Source organism: Sebastes umbrosus, chromosome 6, assembly GCF_015220745.1.
Source record: "Sebastes umbrosus isolate fSebUmb1 chromosome 6, fSebUmb1.pri, whole genome shotgun sequence".
Taxonomy (NCBI): domain Eukaryota; kingdom Metazoa; phylum Chordata; class Actinopteri; order Perciformes; family Sebastidae; genus Sebastes; species Sebastes umbrosus.
The window spans coordinates 8739616-8752111 of record NC_051274.1 but is presented as its reverse complement, the minus strand read 5'-3'; the positions used below and the strand labels follow the sequence as shown (position 1 = coordinate 8752111).

General features: G+C 42.8%; 1 protein-coding gene and 1 long non-coding RNA gene across 2 annotated transcripts in view; one reads left to right on the top strand and one right to left on the bottom strand.

Annotated features, from left to right (window-relative positions):
- The window catches only part of prkcz (protein kinase C, zeta), a 127236-nt gene that overhangs the window by 18941 nt on the left and 95799 nt on the right, over window positions 1–12496 (top strand). The window lies entirely within an intron of this gene.
- LOC119490401 lies at window positions 6413–9741 on the bottom strand. The gene is made up of 2 exons (XR_005207394.1): window positions 6750–9741; window positions 6413–6644 (listed from the first exon to the last, which is right to left on the bottom strand). It is a non-coding gene; the product is annotated as an uncharacterized LOC119490401 (long non-coding RNA).

Below are 12496 nucleotides of genomic sequence, written 5' to 3'. Positions count from 1 at the left end.
TACATTCAAAATCTAATGTCAGTGTACTCATTACTTCCTTTAAGTCGTAGCCGCTGATGTAATCCTCTGGTATACCTCAACTCAGAAATATAATGTGATGGCTTCTGTAAGTTGAGGATTCATTTACTTCAACGACATCACAAAATAAAATGTGCACTGAAATCACTCTTTTTTTATTTTCTCTACACAGGATGCATTTTTCTCACAGTCTTCTTATCTAAAACTATCAGTACCATTTTTCATGTAATATAGGATCGGGCAACATGCAAAAGTTTTCCAACCGGCCACCGTCAGCCAACAACCGGCGATTGTGAATATATACGCGCAGATAATGTTTGTGTAATATTATCATACGATCTGCGCACCGAGCTCTGATTGGTCAGTAGGCGGTGCTTTTATACGAGTTGATCTCTTCTAACTTCCGGAGCAGGTTAGGTGTTCAGCATAAGTTACCATGGCGATCTACCCCGGTAAGAAGTGAACCACTGTCGTAGGACAGAAAACCCTGAAGGGTTAACCCTGAAGTTACCTCACTAACCCCAAACCCTGCTTCATAGTACAGGCGCCCCGGTGAGTGCACGGCTTCAGAAAAAAGACAGATCCTTTTGGCAGCAGAATCAAGAAGTCAGACAATGCTCCCTTTTTTCAGTTGTATCAGAAAAGCAGTAAACACAGAGAAGTCAGAGGAGCCTTGAAGGGGGAACATAAAAACACCCCTGGCCCCCCGTGATAATGAATAATTCTTCTTCCTTTCATAGTCCCTGCACTCATCTACTCGCTCTCTCTGCTCAAGCAAACAGGTGGCTTTTTGATGCCGTCTTGGGTGGCAGTTACACACTTAAGGCTGTTCATTTTGACTGCCTTTTCTTGTCTTTATTGTCTGACACATACACACACACAGATTCAGTATGGGATCTATGGTGCAAGAGCCAACAGTATACACTAGTTTCTTAGAAATCAAGAGAGAGGGCCAAAGAGAGGCTGTGCTTATTTAGCTTCCACCTGCCATTGGTGACGCAATAGCTGGATAGAGTTAAACCTCATGGTGGAAAGTTGCCTCTTCTAAATTAGGGGTGTATACCAGACAATTACCAAAAAACAAAACTCCCTATTTGTAATCTAAACGATAAAACCAGCCAGCCAATTTTCAGTGGTAATACAACAAGACACTCAACTTGCTCGCCCCCACCTCAACACGTCTCTTCACGGCAATTCACAACCTCGGGTCAAGAAGGAAATTCCAAGCTCCAGGTTTTGAAATGTCACTATAAAACCAACAGGGGACATCACTGACTCTATGTCCAACTTTTTCTACAGTTTGTGACCAAGTTAAACAAATTCACTGCATACTGGGTAACCTGTTCAGTCCACTGGGAGCCGAGGTGGCGCCCACTGACAGTTATGTGCAGTCACCTCAAAGAATCCTAAAAACTATATCTTTAATTTAAGCGCTAGACATTATAAAAATAAGTTTCCCACCACCAATGTGGCTTTTGTGTAGGTGGGTACAGATAAAGCCTAGATATTTTTTGGATTAAAGTTACCAATAGTTGTTTTTCCTGATATTTAATTAAAGTCTTTTGCTCAGGATCATTGGCGTTGAAACCATCTTGAAACGATGGGACATTAAAACAGAATAGAATCAATTGAAGTTAATGTTGGCTTATAGACAACATTCAACAAACTGCATCACATCAGAGCAGCAGTGCAGCATTTATTCACTGTTGCATGTAGCACATAAAGTGGGACCAGTACATCAGCTGCATCTGTAACAATAGTGTTATGTAATGCACTAGCAAGAATTAATCGCTGCACTGAAACTGTGGTCAACCCCCTGAGGATGAAAATACAACAGGTTTCCAACAACAAAAACACAGTGCAAACTATAGCAGCTTCCGGGCAAAAACAGCTGCCTTGTTTAGGGGAATGATGTCACACAGCTTCCTAGCTTAACACCTCATGGTCTGTTAAATGGTACCCGTCCATTATCCAGCATCTACAGCTACAGTGTGATCTGCGGTGCCACGGGCAGCGCTGAGCCAAAGACTAATCATTTCCCCGGTGATGTTAAAGGAGAAGCCTGTTATTTGTTGTTTATGGTAGGATATTGATCACGGCTAGCAACATTATGAGACATAAGTAACAAGGGTGACAACTGAGAGAAATTTATCCTAAACACTTGATCACCATTGAGAGCTATTGCGTGTGTACCTTGCACTGCTGGGCCCATTTAATCTGCGGTAGAGTTGAAGTTGAGGCAACAACTCAACAGATACTAGATACCTTGCTGTAACGTTGGACAGGCAGACACCGGACCAAGGCCGAACGACGTACAATTTATTTATTATGTACTAATTTATTACAAGCATACCTCAGTCTTAATGACCTCCCAACCTTTTCCTTCAGCTTCACCAAGTCAATTTGTTTAAGCAATGTGCCATTAAGTTTAATGAGCACATTTACACCACAACCCCTTTTGATTTGATTGACACCTCTGCCGTTTTAGTCCCAGTTAGGCTCTAGGAATATCAAAACACTTTTGTTATTCTGGGGTGTACTGAACCTTGTAGCCTCCACCGGCTTTATAGAAACCATTGATATTTATTGGACACAGTGGCCAGTGGTGGAAGAAGCATTCAGAATATTACTAAGTAAAAATAGCATTACCACACAGGAAAGGTACTCCATTGCAAGTAAAAGTCCTGCATTTCAAAACATGCTTAAAGTCTTATCAGATAAATCCAACAGAAATGTAAATGCTACAGCATACATATCTGCTCTGTAAATCACTTGCCCTGTGTTCTCCTTTGAGAAAAAATCTGAAACCAAAATGGAGAAATTTATATTTTATATATTTTTTTACCAGTAATTTGACGGAATACCGTTCCGGTATCTGTCTTCGTAGATGTAGACCTTATTTCGATACAGCCAATAGAACCTTGCTTACAGCAGTAACAGCAGTGTTCTATCATAGAGCAGTGATGACGGTCACACTGAGCCAGACAGCAGCCTGCTACACAACACAAGAGCAGAGACTCTGAACAATTAGCTTTCCTGCTTTCCTTTTTATCTAACTTAAAAACACAAACACACATCTTGTGCTGCACCTTGGCTTGCTGAATGAGTGACTAAACAAACATTCGCCGGTGAAAGGGGCACTGCTAACCACGGGGCCTGTCCGTCCCTGTGGATGATGGATTTCTCCTGTGTCGTCACCTGGCCGCGTGCGATTGGCAATGTTTCTTGTTTCAGTCCAAAGCTCAAACCACAGCAGCAGGGGAAGCACAATGAGACAGCTGATCACTGTCAAGAAGCAAAGGCTGCTTCTCATCCTACAGCCAGTTCTCCTGAATGGGTGCCACGTCCTTCTCTCTGGCTCCATCACTCGCAGGTTGTGTTGTAGTCAGAGGTTACCAGCACTTAACTCTTGTTGCCCTGATCGTCCTCACAGGCTTCCTCAGGGTCAGGCCTGTGATCCTCTTAGGCAGGAGCCTTCCTGCAGTGGATAGTGTGAATCCACGTGGCTCTCTGCCAACTTGATGACTGAATTGGTCACTAGTAGCACCTGGAACAGTTCCGTCCAGCATGGTTTCCTCCAGTACTACTCTTACAGTCTTTTACTACCACCCAGTCTCCCGGCCTGATCGTGCTGCTTTCACCTGTGTATAAATGGATCTTAGAGAGTTTGAGAGATTAATGCAATACTGTAGGTTAGCATTGTTTTAATCCATTTCCTCTCCACTCAAAGAGACTCTTGAACCGGGAAATGCCATCCCCATATCCATTGGCCTTCCCATAAGCACTTCAAATGGGGAAAAGCCTGTCTTTGGCTTTCCCCTTCCTTTTATGCTAAGTAGCACCAGGGGCAGAGCTTTAACCCAATTAAGCCCTGTTTCTTCACACACTTTATTCAATATGAGTTTGATAGTGCCATTCTCTCCTTCCACTGCCCACCCTGTGGGTGAAAGGCACAGTGTGTTCTCAAATCATTTTCCAGATATCCTGACATCTGCTGTATGGTGTGATTTACAAATCGTGTGAACATTGTCACATGTTAGTATCCTTTGTGTTCCCCCGTCTGGGAACAATGTCTCTCAGACTTCTACATAGAGAATGAGTGCGGCACTTTTTAATGCCGTTGCTTTCAGATCAACCGGTGATTTGCAAACTTCGGCAATTGCTGCAAGGCAGTCATGCAGCTCACCATCTGCTTCTGTGGGTAAAAGAGTTGCTGTGGTTTAGTACAGTGCATCAGCTGATAGTGATTTTTGGGAGAGAAAGTAACACATTATGGTAATGCATTATTCTTGCTGGAGTCAGGAGACTGGTCCGCTGTTCTGGGAGAATGGAAGTAACAGGGAACAAGGAACAAGTTAATTCAGGTTCTGCTATCCCACCAGGCCATGGGATGCTAACACTGCTAAGGCAGCTGCTGCTACTGCTTTCAAACAGTGAGGGAGACCTGCTGCCACAGCATCTAATTTGGAAGAGAAATAAGCCACTGGTCTCAGATTTCCTCCATGTTTCTGTAACAAAACTGACATGAATCCACTTTTTTCTCACATACAGTCTGTGTGAATGGCTGGGTTGGGTCAGGCAGACCCAGAGTTGGGGCTGTTGTCAGTGCTTGTTTGAGTCTGGTGAAACTTTTCTGTCCAGAGTAAAGCGTCAGTGGGTCTCAGTCCATGGTCATGTGCCATACTCTGCAGAGGCCTCAGCATATTCAGGTACAGTAGCCGGTTATGCTGAGGAAAGCCATTATTTGTTTCTTTGTGAGATGTTTTGGAATTTTTAAAATGGCTTTGTTTCTCTGGGAGGACAGCTGTATCCCATTTTTAGAGATAAGATGGCCTAAAGACATTACTTTGCAGTTTCTTTAGACTAGCTTTGTGGCCTTGTGCTGCTTTATTGGAGCAGCACAATAGTGTCTCTCTCACAGGCCTGTTTGTTTTGGGAACACAGTAAAAGATCATCATCAACAAGTACCACATCACACGAAGGAGGAAATCCTTCCAAATTGTCATGCAGTACTGCTGAAAAGACTGCAGGGGATACACTGGGATACTTTTCGTCATGTCAGTTGCCCCCCTGTCCAGGTTTATACAGTTTTTCTGGACGTGCTCTATGATGTCTGGCAGTATACCCTCTACCAGACAGCATTTCTGTTGTTGTTGATAGGGGCTGTCATTTTCCATGTTGTCAGGTTGAGGCAGGCTACAGTGAACTTGGAAAATGACTGACAGCCTGAGATGGTAATCAGTCACATACACACTCCTAATTAGGGATTGACGGACATGTTTTTTTGATGGCCAATTCTGATACAGATTATTAATAATCAAGAAGACAGATAACCAATATTTGGAACCAATATACATTTGCAGTTGAAATGAAATTGTCAGTGTCAAAATTTTGAATAATACAAACTCCAACACAAAATGTCTTTAAGCATATGTTCAATACTGCAAAAGAGAACTTTTCATCATCATCTTTAAAAATAGGAGCCATTGCTCTGCCCAATTAGCTATTCCTACAGTTTTTTTATTTTTCTAAAAATCAATGTGTAGACTGATACAAAACGAATCCCTCTCGGTCATCACTTCTGACCCACTAGAAGTGCGTCTATATTCACAGAGACCCTGCAGCCCTCTGCCTGTATTTTCTCTTTTCTTCTTATTTTGCTGTGTTTGGGACGTTTTTGGTACATTGGCACCCTTTAGAGTCTATGATACAAAGCCACGGTATTTGATGACCAATGGGTTGTTGCATTGCTGTGTGTTTTTATGTGCTTCAGTGTTTCCCATGCTCTTCGTCTCTCTCCTCTGCGGCTGCTATCGGTGTGTCCCCAACATGCACGTATACAGAGCAGACAGGCCACGGCGACAGGATGAAGCGTGTGCTTTGGCTGCATTCATTCAAAATCCGGCAATGCGGAACCTTGACGGATTTTGTGGGAAGGTGTGTGTAGTGACTTTTAACAACGAAATAACAATAAGCTGCTGAGGGGCGAACGGGAGAACTTGTTTGGACGCGTGCTCTAAAAACAAACCAATGTCCAGTGCGTGGTATAACGTTGTGATCAGTTGTATTTATTCACAGTTGCACATCTCACCATAGAATCATGCAGATATCTGTGTATTGTTCATCCCCTATTTCCATTCAGCAGAATCCAAGCCAATAAGTTACACACGGCACGGTCAAAAACTGTTTGGCTTCCCATGCACACACCTGATCCTCATCAGCTGAGAGCTAACCTATATGCACTTTCATATCAATGTTCCAACCTGTGGTCAATGCTAGAACTAAAAGCATACATTCAATCTCTGTTACCCACAGATAACAAAAACTACATTAAGGCTCCAACAGTGTGGTTGTGTTTATTTGTGCTTTAGTACATAACCGCAGTGAAAAACAATCTGAAAATAATGCTTTATTTCTCTAATTGACTGCTTCATTCATGCTAACGCCGCTCCCTCTCTTCATTCACACTCCAGCTCGCTTGACCACCGCTGCTCTCTCTCCCCGGCTGGTTGAGCCGTGGAGGTGTGGCCAACTTTGAATGATGTGTGTTTACAAACAGCAGCTGACAATGCTACATCGCATACCTTTAATGTGACTGTCATGGAAGCCATCTCTATTTGCAGCGCCTAGTACAACAAGGTCTTAGTGTAATTCTATTAATTTGTCCAACATCAGTAGTCAGCCCTCTAGCGAGGTAACACACATACACCATACAGATATTATGCTCTCACCTTTTAAGTTCTTTTTCCCCTTGAGATGCTGAAGGAATCCCTGATTCGTTTCTCCAACAGGCAACCCCTTGTCATGCCCATAAGTTGATCACGATCCTCTTTAGGGAGAGGTTGGGCGCCGGGACCCAGTCTCCGGCTGTGCACAGTTGACCTGTGAAAAAGCCTTAAGGAAAACTCAGGTTAAACATCTCGGATGAGCCCCCAAGTTGTCGTGGCAAACAAAAAACCTCTTTCATCTAGTTAGGGTGAGATGAATAATAATTAAATACTCTAACACAATATCTGTCTTTGTCTCTTATTCCAAAGGATAATTAATTGTTTGCAAACAAGAGCTTCCGTGTATGCACAAGCAGATGTACACTACAAGTACATTGCAGCTTATACTTGAATATTCTTTTTATTCAAACATTCTTTGTTACAAACAGGTGCATGCTTATCAACAATGTCAGAACACAAGCTACAGAACACCTCCGGTTCTGAGGTTCTGTTTCTCTTAACCCTCTCTTCTACTCTCTGTTCTTCTCTTTGTCGCTCTCTGCTCACTCACCTTTACATGCTAGCGGTCTTCACCTGGCAACAGTTGTCATGCACTTGATATGCAAATTGGATACCTTTACACAGACACATGGGGAGAAGTCTAATTCTGACAGACACACAGAGAGACAGAGAGAAGCCTACTACTTCTCCAGGCTTTTATTCTTACATCAAATCATTGCAGTTTCACAACAGTCACTCTTAGGTTATACTTCATTATGCATATAATGCATTATGTTTTGGCAGCTACAAGCAGCAGATGAGCATTTAACACAACAATTTCCATAACAGGTGTAACATCGGCACTCTCTCGTTCCCACATCCTCTCGTTCTCTACGGTGTAACACCGGCACACTGGCAGCCTGCCAGCTGCTGTCCATCAAACACAGACAGGGACACGCCCCTCCAGCTGATGAGAGGAAAACAGATGGGATATTTCCTCAAAGACCTTTTTTCTTTCTTTTAATAAAAAAAAACTATTAACAATACATTTACAAAACACGTTGACATTAACTCAGACTACAAAAAGGGATGACTAAATATGATTTTAGTTTTACTTTGAAAGAATTAAAAGTAACTAGTGTTCTGGTCGGGTGTGCGGGGGGAACTCCATCTGCATGTACTGCCCAGACTGTAGTGACTCGGAGCCGGCTGAAAACTGGCATAGTTTTTCTTCCAACACGTATTCAATGTAATTTCTAAGATAGCAAACAGACAACTTTATGGGTTTATGAGAGTTTAGCAGCTAAAGGGACAAAAGTTTTCAAAAAACATGCATCGGTTTAAAATATTGATGTGGACGCATTTTCAGCGTTCACGTCATCGATTATGCTGGCTAATCGCGGCAGGCCGAGTTAATGTTAATTAATGTCTGGGAGGACTGATATTAGATTTGGTTGTCTGTGGACCATTCACTAAGGAAAGTACTTGTTGTGGGCGAGCTGTTTTTGGCCTGCCCTTGGGATAATGTGGAGGCTCCAGTCCCTTTTTTTTCCCCTTGGAAGTTTGCTGTCTGTCCTTGAGCTGAGATGCACCTTATCCAGCTGCATACTGCTGGAAGATTCACAGAGAACCCTGTTTTAACTTAACTTCCAGGTCATGTCAGTAGGTTCATAGCGTGGATGTATTAAGGAAAAATGGCTCACTGAGCACCTGTGCTGAAAACATTCTTCAGGCTTCCAAATGTTTGGGCCGATTGCCTGATTTTTGGATTGCTGGAATTGTTCGCTTGATCTTCTGGTTTTCGCCCGTGCCTGCCTCTGAATTGAGTAAAGCTGAACTCTCATTGCTCCCTGTTTTGTGCTTTTGGGTTCATGTCTGCCATTTATCTCAAGTAAAGCTTCATACTGGACCTGACTCAAACTGTAATAACACAAAGATCATTTCTCAGTGTGTTTGCTTTGTAATGGTTGTGTGTGGACCATTCCTTCTGGGTCAGAGTCTGACACGTGATCTGCAATGTTGACTGTGCCCACTATGCAAAATCTCTGTACAGCCCAGTACTGTTCCGACACCTCCGCTGGTGGCATGTAAGGGTATGATGTCTCACTAGCATCTGGTCTGACTCCAGCTGTCACAGCTTAGCTCATATGACAAAGAGGGGTCAAAACATCTGTGTGACATCAGTTCAGGGAAATGCACCAACAATAAATATGTAAATAATACCTATACTGTAGTGCTATGATTTCCGCAGGAGATCTCCCAAAATGATGTATTTATGTGACAGACTGCATCCTGATGTGTTCATGCGATAGTCCCAGTAGTCGTAAAGTATTTGCAGTGTGTGTGAGTGAGTGCATGTGTGTGTTTTGCATAGCTAGGTAAGTAGGGATTGGTGTTGCTGAGTGCATGGTGCACTGTTAAGCCCTGTTGGGAGAATGAAAGAAAGTAGTCTGTGAACTGTATGTGTGTGATAGAAAGAGAGAGAGAGAGAGAGAGAAAGAGGGATTGAGCGAGTGAGAGAGAGAAGATTCAGCATGCAGGTCCTTCACGCATCACAAGACTCAACTGTCAAAGTGGGGGAGCCAGTGATGACTTACTGTAGTCTGGGACACGCTGGGCAAGACTGAGAGACAAAGAGTGAGAATGTTAATCGACTGGATCAAACCAGTCAAATATTTATCCTTCCAGACCTTTGTCCAATGAGAGTCCTTATTATGGGAAACAGGAACCATAGTGTTGGGGTGGATTTCACCATTAGAGGTGTAATTTAAGTGCTGTTGGAGGATAAAGCTGGTACTATGTGATGAAATAGCTCCATTTGAACAAGCTATTCTGAACTACGCCTCAGTGTGACGTCACGACTGGAAAAGATATTGATATTCAGTGTCTAATTGAGGTTTTTCATATACTTATGGATTGTCGTTAGATGTTATATGTCAAGACAAGAGGCAGGGCCAGTGCAGAGGTTCACAAACAATGCTGGTATTCTGTTAATATCTGGGCTGAAACGCTAATATGGGCTTCCAGTCTCAAGAGGGATATCTCATCAACCCCTGTGTAAATCTTGTCAAATCTGATGGATATGCGTATTGTGTTGGGTTTTCATCTGTACAGTAGACATGAAAACACTGGCAGAGCTAAGAATAATCTGCATGTTTACCCCTTCATCATCTGTTATATTCTCTCTTGCATTTACAGTATATGTATAGACTTTAACAACACATATGCATAGAAAAGTATCTGAAATGAGAGTGTCATCCTGCACACACCTGCCTACATAAATTCCCTTTACCTAGAAGATTAAGTCTAAAAACAAATGCTTTGGCTCAACAAAAACAAAATGTTTAAGTAACAGTGTTCATCAAGCTTTTTGAGTTATGGCAACTTCTGGTGAAATTAAGTTGAACCGAGGGCAGTGAGCAAGGTGAATCCGCTTTTCACCTACATTCAAAAGTATTTTTAATCAATTTTTACTTAATTATTGGAAGCATGAATACTAGATCTTAAGTTGATCCCACATTAAATCAATGTGTTTTGTCTATTTTTTTCTTTTAACATTTAAAAGGGATTTTATAGGTAGGGTTGGTGTTGTTGTTCAAATATATTTTTTTTGTTTGAATGAAATGATTGAGTGATTGATGATGAGTCTTCTACAAGCTGCTAGCTTGACAGCTGCGCGTACTAACAAAAGCCATGTTCGTTGTTTATGTCAATAATTTTGGGGGAGTGGCTTTGGAAGGAAGCCTGAAGGGACGGACTATCAGTGTTGCCGACTTAGTGACTTTCTCTCTAGACAGATTTTTGGAGCTAGTGCTGCTAGCTACTTTCATTGGAAAAGAGTTGGCAACACTGGGCTAGGTTTTTCGGTTTTATCATTTTTAAAATCAAGTGTACTCTTACTAGTTTCTTAATATTACCGACCAGGGCTAGACTGGGACAAAAAATCAGCCCTGGCATTTTGGCCCAGACTGGCTCCATCGCCGGCCATTTGTGCTGTTTGTACCACGTTTCGTTGAAGGCTCTGTTTGAGGAAATACTTTCAAATGTGGTTGTTTTGCATACTTGCCAACCTTGAGACCTAAAAAATAGGGAGGATTTCAAAACCAAAGCGGGGGGTCTGGGGCTCCTCCCCCAGAAAAAATTCAGTTTCATAGACTTTGTTTCCTGAATTCTTGTGACTTCAAAACAATGAACCCACGCGGCGCAAATACGCTGACGCTGCACCATTATGTATCACCATTATGAATCTCCCAGAGAACCTGATATGAAGAGGGGCAGAGGAGAGTACCAGCAGCTTGTGAGAAGCTCCGGTACGCATGAAAAAGTCACAGTATGCTGAGGAGTAAAATATTGCATACCGCTACGTACCGGCCCAATTCGAGCACTGCTCATCTCTCATGACATATGTTGAGCCAGACAGCTAGCCCATAACTGCTTACTGCAAACTCTACACTCCCTCCCTAATCTCTCTACCTCTCCTCCTCACTGTGGCCGTCCAGCACAGGGCGATTGGGCCAGCCCACTGTCAATTAAGGAAAAGAAATGAGACGATTTACCTGTTTTATCAGCCAAAAAAAAAGAAGACATACTTCGGTCCAAAAGGACGTCAGTCCACCGGGAAAATGCCCGGTATGCCAGATGGCCAATCCAGCCCTGTTACCGACCCTACGTTTAAGTATTATGTAGTTGTGTACTATAGACACTGTTTTTTTTGACAACCTTTAAAAAGTAAAGTTTATACTAATTGTATAAACGTGTTCAGGACTAAGGACTGAACGCCGTGGCGCTCGCTGTGTGTACTGTGTGCGCTGTGTGCGCTGTGTGTGTGTGACAGAGAGAGGAAGAGAGAGTAGAAGATGGACTATTGCACACAATGTTTCTGTAAGTTATGAATTACTTTTTGACTCGCCCATCCGAACCTGTGATATTTTCTAGTTAGTTTACCCAAATGTTGTGGGTCGACCCGAGCATCACTACCACCCAGGTGGTTGTATTGTGTTGCATGTGGTTTGAAAACGCAATCGCATTTACTCTTGTGTTCAACATGGTCACAATGTGTCCCTGACCAACTCCAAAGGTGGTTTGGCCAATCGGATCACAATTTGTCCTCAATGCAATTTGGGTGCATTAACGCCTGTGCTTTCATACGGTCAAGCACTATTCGATTGCAATCCAGTCGCCCAAAACGCATTTGAATGCAAGGCGTAAAAGGGGGTACATCTTCCATGTTCTGCTCACAGTGACATATTGTCTCAGCAGAAGAAGATATACGTTTCAGAGCTTAGCAGATATGTCACACATTATTTCCCTCACCTTGCCTAATTGCCTCCAGCGAGTCAGCTGCTCATTTAGAGGGAATGAGAATGTCATATGTCAGATGTCATTTGTGGTTACCGTTAATGAGAGCAGCTGGACATGCATCCAGGCTCCACACCCACAATACTCAACACACCTCTTGACATAAGCATCTCAAGCTCCAGGAATAGCAACAGTGGTTTTGTAATGTGTCAGGCCTCCCTGCTGCACTGCAGCACACCCACATGCTCTCACTGCTGCTGATAACTGAGCAGCTGGGAAGCTTTCTAGCATTGATCTGAATGCGGAAGCTCGTCGGCTCTGCTAGGATGTATTTGATATGCATGTAACTGATGTAATTTGCCATCAATAATAAGCTACATTAGCCATCTAGAACTCATGTCTGGAGTGTATAGGGCGGTACACATGTAGACTAGGATGCTCTGAATCTGGCTCCCAACTATTGTTGCATGCAA